The sequence below is a fragment of the Pinus tabuliformis genome, chromosome 4_2 (genome assembly GCF_031772625.1).
Source record: "Pinus tabuliformis cultivar Carrire ecotype Pingquan chromosome 4_2, CPIR1, whole genome shotgun sequence".
In the NCBI taxonomy this organism is placed as follows: domain Eukaryota; kingdom Viridiplantae; phylum Streptophyta; class Pinopsida; order Pinales; family Pinaceae; genus Pinus; species Pinus tabuliformis.
Genome location: NC_142304.1, coordinates 667,372,457 through 667,385,026, shown reverse-complemented (window position 1 = coordinate 667,385,026; position 12,570 = coordinate 667,372,457). Strand labels below are relative to the sequence as shown.

Sequence of the window (12,570 nt, the reverse complement as noted above, 5' to 3'; positions counted from 1 at the left end):
CGCAAAGAGGACTGTTTTCGGAATGGGTGCGAAAGGAGAGCTTATATGAGAATTTTAATGGGAATTTCTTTAGTATTAGTAGAGAAGACTGAACAAGTCCAATCCCAACGGTCAAGTCAAATGTTGAGCCTCAAACACATCCGAAGCCGACGAGAAGCCCAACGACCTTAGTCGCATAAACACGTCATAACTTCCCGTGGACCTACCTTGGCTCCGATAATGCAATCTTTTATAAGTGTGTAATGTTAATTTATTTAGCTTTAAAGAATAACAACCAATCTTTTATAAGTGTGTATTGTTAATTTATTTAGCTTTAAAGAATAAGAAAGGAGTTGATTTGAGCATCGATTTTTAAATCTCTCAAATTGAATTTACAATTTTCATCAGCACATAAGTCTGTATTTTTATTGAGATCACAGAGAAAATGGAAATATGCTATTGAAAATAAACTTTTTAATACTTTCCTAATTCTTTGTCATATTTTCTAATATTTTGTCCATGAGATGGGAGCCCTTCACTAAATGTTGAATAAGAAAGAGGGTCTCCCAAAACAATTAAAGAACCTATTTCATTTTCTTTGTCTAATTGAATCTCCTATTAACAAACATAAACTTAGTTTCAGTTTGGTTGTTTATCATATATCCTAAACCCCATAAATACTCTGCAACTTTAACTTCTTTAAAACCATAAAAAAACCCCTCTCTCTTGTCACCCCTCACTAACCTTATAAATTATTACAATATACTAACATATTTAAACATTTAATATATTTTATTTATGCCAAAAATTCTAATCTCAATATTAAATTACTATTATCTTTACAACAAACAACACCCCTTTGTTAACACGAATAACAGAGGAATTTAATTATATTATTTTTAAACTTCCCATGCTTACCAACTTTATCATTACATTGCATTTAATGACATGCCCCTTCAAGATATTATAATTCTACACCCTCTATATATGTTTTGTAAAAGAAATATTTAAAATAAAGTTTCAATTTTATAAATTTATTATCTTAGGGTAATATTTATTTAAAACATGAAATCAATACATTTAAATTTAATTTAATTGTATTAAAATTTGATTCGTTTCAAATACTTAGTTGTAATATTATTAGTCCCTACCCAAAGGGCCTTGCAGGGACTATAGCAATCGATTTTCTGATAAGCATTAGTCCGACACTTAAATCAATGATTGTTTTTTCTATTTTAATCGCAGTTCGTTTATATTAATGAAATGCTTTTTCTTTTTAACCAATGAGTGAAATCAAATATTTCTTTTTAACCAATTAAAGGATTCATCATCTTATTTGGCCTCATATCGAGGCCAAGGCAATTTAAAAGCAATTTAAATGAACCATTTTTCATTTGAAACTTAAACTAATGAGTAAAGACATCATATAAATGTTCATATGGATTATTGTTGGTCTAATGTTAACATTAATTCATAGACATTAAATATTTGTAACATATATCTTGGAGTTTCAATAAGATTGAGATATTATAATTTTTTATTTTAAATATGTGTTTTTGATGTGTCTAGAGAACTACTGTTGTGTCAAAATTGTGGTTTGCATGAGAACCATACCTGACAATTATTGACAATTGTTGTTTTCATGAGAACCCGATCTGGCAGGGAACACTGCTACACAACAATATTTCTGAAATTTCTGATTTGGCGATATTTCTAATTTGGCTCTTGGTTCAAATAGTCACAATTGCTTCAATGTTTGCTACACAATATTTTCATTTATTCACTCTTGTTCATTCACTATTTTTGGATGGAATAGTGGCAATTGCTTCAATTACACTCGCAATTGCAGCAATGTTTTCTGGTGGTGAGAACTTATGTTTTCTAGTGGCGACCACTTAATAGCATGTTTTTTGGTGGCAAACACTTAAGAGCATGCAGGAATGATAGTCTAGCAACAACAGCTTCTTCTGTTCAGCCTGCAGGAATGACAATTTAGCAACAATAGCGTCTTCTGTTGAACCTGCAGGAATGATAGTTTCGCAACAATAGCTTCTTCTACTGAGCCTGCAGGAATGATAGTTTAGCAACAACAGCTTCTTTTGCTCAACCTGTAGGAATGATTACAAGAATGATAGTTTAGCAACAACTTCTTCTGCTCTAATTAAAGGGTTTTGACAGCTTGGGCTTCAACTGGGGTTCAACTTGGCTTTTGGGTAAATTATCTTGACAACGTCTTCTTCTAATCCTTCTACTCTAATTAAAGGGTTTTGATAGCTCTGGCTTCAACTTTTTCTTACTCTTATTAAAGGGTTTTGGGTTTGACAACTTTGGCTTCAACTTCTTGACAGAAAAAATTAGAAATTTTTCCTATTTCTATACTAACTCTACTGCAATAACTAGAAAAAATTAGAAACTTTTCCTATTTCTATACTAAATCTACTGGAATAACTCTACTAGAATTTGTTTACCTAAAACAACACTTGCATGTACACCTAGGTTGGCATCCGGTACATTAAATCCCTTATGACCATTATTTCGAATATCTAATTTCTTGCTTGAGGTCAGTGCTCCGAGAAGATCCCTCACTTGTTCGTTGTATACCTCTATCATCTGGACGGAGACTTCATACACCATTATATCTTTCCTCTTTTGAGACAACTCGAAGAGGTCACTGAGTGCTCTATAGTTGACTCCCATCTCTTTTTCAGAAGCACCTGTTGGACCGCTCATGGTGTGGGTTTTCCCAGATCCTGTTTGACCATATGCAAAAATGCAGACATTGTAACCATCCATTACAGATCGGATCAATGGCTGTGTATCCATGTAAATTTCTTCTTGTGTAGAAGATGGCCCAAAAACCTTATTAAAATTGAATATCCTCTGGACATCTTTGCCCATTTTGGATGTATTGACCAGGAGGGATCCATCCTCTCCAATCAATTCCACTGCACTGTGAGCTTCAGATTGACCTCCAAAATGGGGTCGGATTCTGCAGTATACCCTTATGCTTCCTTTGAGTTCTTGAAGGCTATTATAAAGGATCTTGTTTTCTTCCAGAACTCTGTGATATCCACTAGCAGCATTAAAAATTCCTGCGACCTGGTTATCAAGCAATTCAAAATGCTTTCGCCACTCTGCCTGAAACCTTTGTACATCTTCCCGTGCTCTAAGTAATAAGTCTCTTATGTCCTTGACTTCTTTTCTTTGTGCTTCCAAACGCATCTGATGTTCCTGACTTATATGCAAAGGTTTTGGATCCTGACTTTGAAAAGGTGAACAGTCACCATTTTTCTGGTCTGGAGAATCCAAAACGAGCTGACTGTCTTGATCCTGGCTTTTCTGAATCAAGGAAAATTTGTCTTGTTTATTTTCTGCAAAAATTGCAATGATAAGATTCATGAATGCTTGCATCGAGCCCGGTGCAGCAGTTTGTATGGCTTCAACAAAGTTCTGATCAACTTTTTCCTTGTCATTTGTCATTTCTACAGCAAACCGCTTTAACCAAGCTCCCATTGTGTCTTTAGATTGAAAGATGTCACCGAGTCGTTTTTCTCCGTCATCCATGCTTATAACTGATAGGTCTGGCAGAGTTTCAGTGTCCCTTACAGGCACACAAGGAGTTGAGCGTTGAAGGAAATTTCCTGTGCTTCGTGGAATCATGGGGGACCTCAAAGGGCCTGCATATTTCCAAGAGCCATTTCCTGCACACTGTTTCCATTCATAATAAGATTTCAGCGCCAATATACAGTCAACAATCTTTGTCGTAGAACCCGGCCGCAAGCTTTCCTGCTCTAAATGAGTAGCTTCAAAAGTAGGTAACTTCATCTCTTCAGCAGCTACAAGAAAATTCCTAACATTCTCAAAATATTGATAAGCAGATAAAGGCCGTCCTTCAGGAGGAAGTGATGAAACATGATTTGCAACGACCTTAGACACTGCGCCTGGCTGAACCTTGTTGATAAGATTACATAATATGATCCCATTTCTCAAGCAAAGACGAAACTCCTCCTCCGATGGCTCGCATGGTATATCTAGAGAACCAACCATGCTCTTTATCCATGCCGTAGCTTGAAACCTCCTATTAGCTGCTTCCTCTGCTTTCAGTGAAGCCAAACGACCTTGCGATCCACTACTTTCTGCGCTAGAAACCTGTAAGTCCGTGGCACTCCTGAACATATCGTCGGAAAATGCCTCGTGCCTTCTCTGACAGAACGAATTTCTGGGAGGAGGATAGGGAGAAGTGCTGGAAACCAATGGGAGAGGGACCCTGCTGGGAGTAGAATCTGGTTCCAGAGACATTTTTTCCTCTTATTCGACAAATCTCAATAGAAAACTGAAAAACCGCAACTGGAGAGGCTTGGCCCTGAATGCGAACTCAATCAGTGCGGTTCAGCAAGTGGGTATGTACCATTTACTACAGATACAGCAACTGATCAATCAATCGAATTCAACCAGGCCTTGAACTCTCTTTCTCGAGAATAAATTCAAAACACTCGATGCTTTAGGTAACTTGTTTTCATTCGCAAAGAGGACTGTTTTCGGAATGGGTGCGAAAGGAGAGCTTATATGAGAATTTTAATGGGAATTTCTTTAGTATTAGTAGAGAAGACTGAACAAGTCCAATCCCAACGGTCAAGTCAAATGTTGAGCCTCAAACACATCCGAAGCCGACGAGAAGCCCAACGACCTTAGTCGCATAAACACGTCATAACTTCCCGTGGACCTACCTTGGCTCCGATAATGCAATCTTTTATAAGTGTGTAATGTTAATTTATTTAGCTTTAAAGAATAACAACCAATCTTTTATAAGTGTGTATTGTTAATTTATTTAGCTTTAAAGAATAAGAAAGGAGTTGATTTGAGCATCGATTTTTAAATCTCTCAAATTGAATTTACAATTTTCATCAGCACATAAGTCTGTATTTTTATTGAGATCACAGAGAAAATGGAAATATGCTATTGAAAATAAACTTTTTAATACTTTCCTAATTCTTTGTCATATTTTCTAATATTTTGTCCATGAGATGGGAGCCCTTCACTAAATGTTGAATAAGAAAGAGGGTCTCCCAAAACAATTAAAGAACCTATTTCATTTTCTTTGTCTAATTGAATCTCCTATTAACAAACATAAACTTAGTTTCAGTTTGGTTGTTTATCATATATCCTAAACCCCATAAATACTCTGCAACTTTAACTTCTTTAAAACCATAAAAAAACCCCTCTCTCTTGTCACCCCTCACTAACCTTATAAATCATTACAATATACTAACATATTTAAACATTTAATATATTTTATTTATCCCAAAAATTCTAATCTCAATATTAAATTACTGTTATCTTTACAACAAACAACACCCCTTTGTTAACACGAATAACAGAGGAATTTAATTATATTATTTTTAAACTTCCCATGCTTACCAACTTTATCATTACATTGCATTTAATGACATGCCCCTTCAAAATATTATAATTCTACGCCCTCTATATATGTTTTGTAAAAGAAATATTTAAAATAAAGTTTCAATTTTATAAATTTATTATCTTAGGGTCATATTTATTTAAAAGATGAAATCAATACATTTAAATTTATTTTAATTATATTAAAATTTATATCGTTTCAAATACTTAGTTGTAATATTATTGGTCCCTACCCAAAGGGCCTGGCAGGAACTATAGCGATCGATTTTCTGATAAGAATTAGTATGACACTTAAATCAATGATTGTTTTTCTATTTTAATCGTAGTTCGTTTATATTAATGAAATGCTTTTTCTTTTTAACCAATGAGTGAAATCAAATATTTCTTTTTAACCAATTAAAGGATTCATCATCTTATTTGGCCTCATATCGAGGCCAAGGCAATTTAAAAGCAATTTAAATGAACCATTTTTCGTTTTGAAACTTAAACTAATGAGTAAAGACATCATATAAATGTTCATATGGATTATTGTTGTTCTAATGTTAACATTAATTCATAGACATTAAATATTTGTAACATATATCTTGGACTTTCAATAAGATTGAGATATTATAATTTTTTATTTTAAATATGTGTTTTTGATGTGTCTAGAGAACTATTGTTGTGTCAAAATTTTGGTTTGCATGAGAACCATACTTGACAATTGGTGTTTTCATGAGAATCATACTTGACAATTGGTGTTTTCATGAGAACCATACTTGACAATTATTGACAATTGGTGTTTTCATGAGAACCCGATCTGGCAGGGAACACTGCTACACAACAATATTTCTGAAATTTCTGATTTGGCGATATTTCTAATTTGGCTCTTGGTTCAAATAGTCACAATTGCTTCAATGTTTGCTACACAATATTTCTGTTTATTCACTCTTGTTCATTCACTATTTTTGGATGGAATAGTGGCAATTGCTTCAATTACACTCGCAATTGCAGCAATGTTTTCTGATGGTGAGAAGTTATGCTTTCTGGTGGCGACCACTTAAGAGCATGTTTTTTGGTGACAAACACTTAAGAGCATGCAGGAATGATAGTTTAGCAACAACAACTTCTTCTGTTGAGCCTGCAGGAATGATAGTTTAGCAACAATAGCGTCTTCTGTTGAACCTGCAGGAATGATAGTTTCGCAACAATAGCTTCTTCTACTGAGCCTGCAGGAATGATAGTCTAGCAACAACAGCTTCTTTTGCTGAACCTGTAGGAATGATTACAAGAATGATAGTTTAGCAACAACTTCTTCTGCTCTAATTAAAGGGTTTTGACAGCTTGGGCTTCAACTTGGCTTTTGGGTAAATTATCTTGACAACGTCTTCTTCTACTTCTTCTACTCTAATTAAAGGGTTTTGATAGCTCTGGCTTCAACTTTTTCTTACTCTTATTAAAGGGTTTTGGGTTTGACAACTTTGGCTTCAACTTCTTGACAGAAAAAAATTAGAAATTTTTCCTATTTCTATACTAACTCTACTGCAATAACTAGAAAAAATTAGAAACTTTTCCTATTTCTATACTAAATCTACTATAATAGCTCTACTAGAATTTGTTTACCTAAAACAACACTTGCCTGTACACCTAGGTTGGCTTGTAAGGATATACACATCAGACAGAGGAAGGCGCCTGGTATCTTAATACATGCACCGCCTACCTATCAATTTGGCTTTTGATTTATCTTTGTTCCATTTTTATTTGCTTTGTAGATAGATTTTGTAGTGGATTGAATGTTTCATGATCCAGAAAACGCTAGAGGCCTTCATTATAATTATGAATTTCACCTAGTTGTTGTATTTGCTTTTATTAGATGCGATTCTTGTGAGCAGCAGATAATGTTGATGGATTGGCATCATTTACCCAGGCGTCAAGCTGCTTCAATGTACTCATAAAGGCAAAGCCGCATTCCAAACTCGTATCACCTAACAAACAATACAGGAAGTGGGGCAGGCCACCTCTGAATGTGCTCCATGACGAAACACTTTCATTTCGTTTGGATAAAGGAAAAATGGCGAGCTTGCTCAGTTCCTGCTCTCCTTTCACTCTCCGCTCATAGTGGTCAGTTCTAGTGCTGCTTGCATTCTTATTAAGGAATTCAAACTCTGTCTACAAGAAATTGAAAGGGATTTTTAATTATTCAATTATCTGGTTCAAAATACTACAGGTCACTAGAAAACTACCCTCTGTTGAACTTTAGCACCCCACTAGTTTTAGTGAGCCTTCTTGAAATGCCTCCTTGGGACACCAGTGAAGCTCAAGCCTTGAGACAGTGCGCTGCAAAGTAGGCCGGGCCACTGTGTCTTGCACTGCAATGCACTTAGGCCCTATTTAGCCTGTGCTGGGCGAGATTGAGAGAAATTTGCATAGGGTTTTGGGAATATTCCTTCATTCTAGATTATTCTAAAAGGTTCCCATATCTTATCTCCTCCTATGAGCTCGAAATTGGATAGGCTAAGGATCCATTAAAGTCCTATCCTCTCATCCCTTGCTCCATGGAAACTATCTCCAAGCTTGGAAGGCCATTCAATACCATCATTTATGACAAAACCACCTCCATTTCCTATAAATTGAGCACTCATCATAGTGATCAAGGGGGCTAGAATCTGAAGTTTGTAAGGAAATTTTGTTGGTTTGAGGATTGAGTTTATGTTAAGCAATGTTATGCTGCTGGAGTGTTGTGCTTTTGATGTGGCAAGGGTTGAACTGAAGCTGGAGGAGTGGCACAGAATCGAACTATATTGGGTGATACTCTTCCTTCTACATTAATAAAGAGCTTATTCCTTTTCTCATATGATTGTTCATATATGTGATGATTATGTGTTTCAATGTCTTCAATTCCATTGTTTTATAGTTGATAGATCATGTATGCTTTGATCATTTCTTGTTTCTATTTCTCTTGATGCAGGTACCTTTTGAGCGGATTTAGTTCAAGTGGGAGCGACGAGAGCGATTCAAAAGAGATTTAGGAAGTGAAAGGCAACAAGTAAGTTCCTCCATCTCATCTATCTTCTATAAGAAAAGGTTAAACTACTTTCTTTCTGTTGTTCTAGTTGTAGTCACCCACTGATCCAGGTGGATGTTGGTGGCCACCCACCTATGACCCCCAAAACTGTCTCGTTCAGTTTTTTAGTTTCCGTAATTGTAGCACAATTTATTACTTTTAGCAGTTTTTCAAGTCCTGAACTTCCAGAGCCGTTTTGAGGCCCTAAACGATGTTTCTTGGGAAATCTGAGAGCAACATGGTTCCATGGACCGATGTTGCTCTTCCCAAAGTTATAGTTCTCGGATAGATCTTTCTAATGAGCTATTGTGTGCATCAAACAGAGATCAGGTGCCAAAGTTACAACCCCGGGAAATTGATGTACCAATGTACCCAAACGGGGCCCACAATTTGGCGTTTCATCTTCTAGGGTTAGGTTTTGGGATGTTAAGGGTTTTACATTGTTTCTTAACAATAAATAGGCCTTCGAGCCCCATTGTAACACAATTAAAAGGCATGTAGCCACCACATCTCTTCTCAGAGATAAAGCTACCATCAGCCTAGCTGGCTTATTTCCATTTCTGTTTGTAAGCATATTTGAGTGTTTTACGTTAATGAAATGAAGTATTATTTCCGTTGCATATCTATGTTTATGGTTATCTCTGTAATTTGTTGTGTCCCTATTTAAATATGAATCAATGGTATCAGAGCGGTATGCTTTTTCTCTGTTTTTCTTTGCATGTCCCCAACGATGTTGGGATATAAGGAGTTAGGGCTTGAACTGGTTGAACCTTTGCAAGATCAAGCTCGCAAATCTCGACGGTCTCCCATGGCGGATGAGAAGAAATATGAGGGGGTAGGAGATCCTATCAAAATCTTGCTCGAATAAGCCCTCGAGCGACAAAGGAATGTGATGATGGATAGCTTTGCCTAGATCCTTCAGCCGCTACCCAGAGGCGATGCATCGGCTTCCAACAGCTAATCTGGAAATGCCACACCGTTTAAGGTACAAGTCAATTTTGAAATCCCCATATTTGAGGGTCAAATAGACGTAGATGTCGTAGATAAATGGTTAAATATGCAAGATGGGTATTTTTCTATTCATGAATTTTCGAGTCGGGAAAAGATTGTTTTCGCTCTTCTTAAAGTAACCCCCCACGTCAAGGACTAGTGGGAAACCTACTGCGAGAAAAAGGATGAAAGTACGGACTCACTGTTATCAGCTGCACCCACTTAGAATTCCTTTCGGGATTCCATCAAGGAGCAGTACTACCCTGTCAAAAGATATGAGGGCAAATACATAAAGTGGACCATGCTGCGGCAAGGATGGGACCAAGATGTGCAGGAGTTCACAAACATTTTTCATACCCTTCGCACATAGTTAGGTATCAAGGACTTTGAGCTGCATTTGGTACTCAAATACATCAGCTACCTACATAGATACATCTAGGAAGAGATGGAGTTCCTGAACATCTCCTCGCTCGACACGTTGTACCGATACACTTTCAAAATCGATCAAAAGTTCAAATAGAAGAAGTGAGACTTTGGATCTGCAAATCCGAAGACCAAAGGACAAAGCCAAGGCGAGGTGACCCAAGACAACCCTTCAAAGTCGCAAGAAAAGAACAACACCACTAAGTTGAAGAAGGACACAGGAAAGTGGTGTGAGTTCCACAAGAGTCCCACTCATAACACAAGTGAGTGTCGGACCAAGCAATCGTTGGTGGCCGAGTTGAAGGCTTCAAAATCAGATGCATGTTCTGACCCTGAGGAAGAACACGACAAAGGGAAGGGTAAATGGAAGCAGATCATTGATGTGGAGCCCAGTGTCACTGTTGCCACCACAAAGATCCAGAAGAATGAGCCCGAAGATCCAGAGGAGGGGGAGCATCTGTTCCACTCACAGATGTGGGTGAAGGGTTCGCCGCTGCAATTCATTGTCGACAGTGGCAACCAAAAGAGCCTCATTTCAACAGAGGTCATGAAGCAGTTGGGCTTATCAATTACACCACACCCACAACCATACATATTGGGTGGCTTCATGAAGGACAAGATCTCAAATTTTGCCAGTAGTGCCTCCTTCCCTACAACATCAAGCCCTTTACAGACGAGGTATTGTGTGATGTTACACCTCTGCATGTTTGTGATGTATTATTACGCCAGCCATACTTGTGGAGGCGACATGTTGTGTATGAGTCAAGGCCTCGTGCTGTCATTATTTCTTTGAATAATTCATTATACAGGATACTGAAGGTAGCCCCACCTACTGCCACCTCCTTGATCTCTACTAAGAAAGGCAGCAAGCTCATCTCCCAGACTAGGAAATTCATTTTCTGTCTGATTCGCTCCCAAAGTAAGGGGAATATCGTCACCACATCCATGACCCCCGCAAAGTGTTCCTCCATGCAGTAGTAGGAGCAAAGGAATACGGTCATGATAGAACATAGGAACAACTTCTCCTCACCCACAGGGGTACCACACAAGCTTCAGGTGGGCAACAAAGTTTGGTTGCATCTACAAAAAGAACGCCTTACAAGAGCACATCATAAACTCCAACCATGCCGACATGGTCCTTACACCATTACCAAGGCTGCGGGAAATAATTCTTTGGAGCACAAAATTCCTCCATTCCTTCTCCTGCACCAAGTGTTCAATGTGTACTGCTCTCGATCATGCTTCCCACCATTACTGGACACATCTGAGATTGTAGAATAGCTCATTAGGGACCAAGTTCAGCAGATGGAGGAACTCAACGCAATGGGGACCATTGCTTCCTAAGGGGGGAGGAATGATCTAGGTGGATGTTGGTGGCCACCCACCTATCCCACTTGGACCCCCACAACTATCTCTTTAAGTTTTTTAGTTTCCGTAATTCTAGCGCAATTTACTATTTTTAGCAGTTTTTCAGATCCTAAACTTCCTGAGTTGTTTTGAGGCCCTAAACAACATTTGTTATGAAATCTGGGAGCAACATGGGTCCATGGACCGATGTTGCTCTACCTAAAGTTATAGTTCTCGGATAGATCTTTCTGACAATTTATTGTACGCGTCAAACGAAGATAGGGTGCCAAAGTTACGACCCCGGGAAATTGATGTACCAATTTAACCAAACGGGGCCCACAATTTGGCCTTTCATCTTCTAGGGTTAGGTTTTTGGATGTTAAGAGTTTTCCATTGTTTCTCAACAATAAATACGCCTTCGAGCCTCATTGTAACACAGTTCAAAGGCATGTAGCTGCCACATCTCTTCTCAGAGATAAAGCTACCATCACCCTAACTGGCTTATTTCCATTTCTGTTTGTAAGCATATTTTAGTATTTTACATTAATGAAATGAAGTATTATTTCTGATGCATATCTGTATTTATTGTTATCTCTGTAATTTGTTGTGTTCCTGTTTAAATCCAGATCACCCACCTAGGGAAAATGTGTTTATTTGTAGATGTGAATTCCATGTAACAAATTAACGACCATACTGGGGAATCGATTGTCATTCTTGGTGGCTTACCCTCATCATATCACACCCTAGTAGAATTTTATTAGCTTTATTGATCTTATTTCAGTCTTCTAGAAGTGTTTTCACTCAAAAATTGTGCATGAATGTCCCTTGAATTAACTCTCTGGCACCAGCGAAGTGCTTGTCTTGACACAGTGCACTGTAGAGCAACCCCTACATTAGAGACAGTGCATTGCAGCACACTGTCTCCCTCTCTAGCCTGCACTGATTCCTCTTAGGCTAAAAAACCCACCTTTGGTTTGATTTTTCCAAAGTTTCTTCTCTTGTTGTTTGCTGAAAGACCAATGATTCTTGTGGTTCTGAAATCAACTTGTATTTCTCTTCCTGGCCCTACTTTGGCCTTGATTGTTTAGTGTTTCTTAAATTATTTGTTTATCATTATCAATTCATTGTCAAAGTTAGCTTATAGTCAATTCGAAAATGAACTGTCGTAAAGTCTTTGTTTCTTGCAAAATGATTGATTGATTGTATGTGCATTAGTTTCCTTTTGTTCATCTCAACATTAAGGGAATTGAAAACAAAAACTTGCATTATGCTATTAGAGGTTTGTGTGTGCTTATAGGAATATTATAGGGAAACTGCATTATATGTGCTCTTTGCTCTTTGATTAAAAATTCTGATTGCTCTATCCCTTG

The 12,570-nt window shown here is 37.5% G+C and overlaps 1 pseudogene; it reads right to left on the bottom strand.

Annotated features, from left to right (window-relative positions):
- Nucleotides 1-2,415: 2,415 nt before the first annotated feature.
- On the bottom strand, nucleotides 2,416-4,278 carry LOC149171187 (kinesin-like protein KIN-14I pseudogene; annotated as a pseudogene).
- Between the last annotated feature and the right edge of the window lie 8,292 nt (nucleotides 4,279-12,570).